Below are 1,996 nucleotides of genomic sequence, written 5' to 3'. Positions count from 1 at the left end.
CAAACAAACAAAAACTTTAACATCTTTTAGCAATTTTGGGGTTCTGGAGACAACATGTTCCTCATTTAAAAATTGTACTTCAACCAGTTTGGGCTGATACTTGCAAATAAGCCCACCTGAAATGGGGGTCCTTCCAACACGAGGCCCTCTAACTTGTCCAAATTCCAATACAATGGACTCCCTTGTTAATACCCCCCAGAGACCCTTTCACTGTAGAAGCTTTAGAAACCTTCCTTCATACTCCAGGAGTCTCTGGACCACCTATACTAGCCATAAGTCACCCATGATCTTCTGATGCAAGCACTTGGCCCTGTGGCTATATTCCTTAAGAATGGCAATTGGTGGCCACAAACTGGGCTCCTCTGGAAATAGGCCCTAAGCCTGTGACTTTTCATACCCAGCTACTTGGGTCATGGAAGCAGCATCCACAAGCTTGGCACAGACGCCAAGATCTCCTTACCACATGGTAGAGCCAAACCTGGTCCGTCTGGTACATCCCTCCTGCAGGAGAGGGTGGCTTTCTCTGCTCTCCCTTTTTATTTTTATTATTTTTATTATTATTTTTTAATATAAAGTCTAGCTTTATTTTCAAAAAGATTTTACAAGTCTGTCAACCTCAAATATACATAGGTAAATTATTCATATCTTCCATCAAAGGAGGCTTCCAACTTCAATGCCTCTGAGGAAAATATAAGTAAAAAATAAATCTTTTCCACAAATATCGACTATATTACTCAACTTTGATCTGAAATTTTCTCTTTATAAATCCTCCAACACGGCTGCCAGTATTAGCACTGTTGTTGTGCAGCTGCATATGGCTATAATTTTACAAGTCTGCTTTCCTTTTGCTAGCTCCCTGGTTCGGCTCTATGGCCGAGATCTTATAAAGGAGGCATAAAGGTTAACTGGCCTGTCAGAAGAGCCCACTGAATGCGTCCTGTAATGCTCTGTGACAAGCTAGGGAAGAAGTATAGCCTCCAGCCAGGTCTTGTGGAGAGGCTGCTCTGACATGGTTTAAATACCCAAGTCTTCCTAGCATCTCAAACTCAGGAACTTGTGGTCCACATGTCTCTATTTGCAGTGGTTGGTATTAATATAGAGCTTCTTCTAGTTTTTGAATAGGTGCTAATGAAATATGTTGACTCATTTTGATGCCTGTGGAAAATGTCACTGGTTTTATAGGTTTAGGTTTCTCAAGCTGCATTTCCAATTGGGTAGACCTATCTTTATGCTGGGCCAAAAGCAGAGCAACGGGGAGATTAGAACTCTCCAGTTGATCTAAAAAAGTCTGCTCATTCTTTCTTTTTAGAATCTGCTGCAGTTGTTCTTCCTTTTGTATAAACAGTCTTCTTTGCTCATTTTCCTGTCGTTCTACTTCTAAAGCTTCTTCCAGTTCCTGCTGTTCCTGAGTCAGCTTTAGTTTATTTTTCTGAATGACATCTTTGTTTTCCTTTTGGTATATCTCCATTTTCTTTTTGGTGTTGTCCAAATCCACATTGTTGGTCAAGTTGTAAACAATTTTTTCCACTTCTTCCAGGAAATCATTATATTCTCTTAGAATAGGAAAGTCTTCTTCTCTTTTATTGTATAACTTTAGCACTTTTTTCCATATCTCAACCTCCTTGTCAACAGCAGGATCTTCCAAGAGTTGTACCCTAAAGTTGCTCCTTCTAAGAGGAGTGCCACACTCAGGACAGTTTCCAGCTCCTCTCACAAATAGCAAATCCACACAACTTTTACACCTTCCCCACCAGCCTGGTCCCTTTTTTTTGCCAGATGCCCTAGTGCAGAAGTAAGTAATCTCTTTCCTAGAATCCCTGGCTTATCAAGGAGATCCTTGGGATTAAGTGACTGAACAGCAGAGGGTGTTTGTAGTTTATCGCCACCATCATACGTGATGGAGCTTGATCAAGGAGTCTCTAAAAAGAAAGGGTTTCAGGGATCTGCACAACTGATAGCATTTCATGGAGTTGTTCTAGCCAGTAATTTCTTGAAT

At 40.8% G+C, this 1,996-nt stretch overlaps 1 pseudogene; it reads right to left on the bottom strand.

Moving 5' to 3' along the window:
- Positions 1–805: 805 nt before the first annotated feature.
- On the bottom strand, positions 806–1,781 carry LOC109378268 (CDK-activating kinase assembly factor MAT1 pseudogene; annotated as a pseudogene).
- Positions 1,782–1,996: the final 215 nt, after the last annotated feature.

The sequence above is a fragment of the Hipposideros armiger genome, unplaced genomic scaffold, assembly GCF_001890085.2.
Source record: "Hipposideros armiger isolate ML-2016 unplaced genomic scaffold, ASM189008v1 scaffold_1845, whole genome shotgun sequence".
In the NCBI taxonomy this organism is placed as follows: Eukaryota; Metazoa; Chordata; class Mammalia; order Chiroptera; family Hipposideridae; genus Hipposideros; species Hipposideros armiger.
Note: the sequence above shows the minus strand (reverse complement) of the source record. Positions and strands in the feature narration are given on the sequence as shown.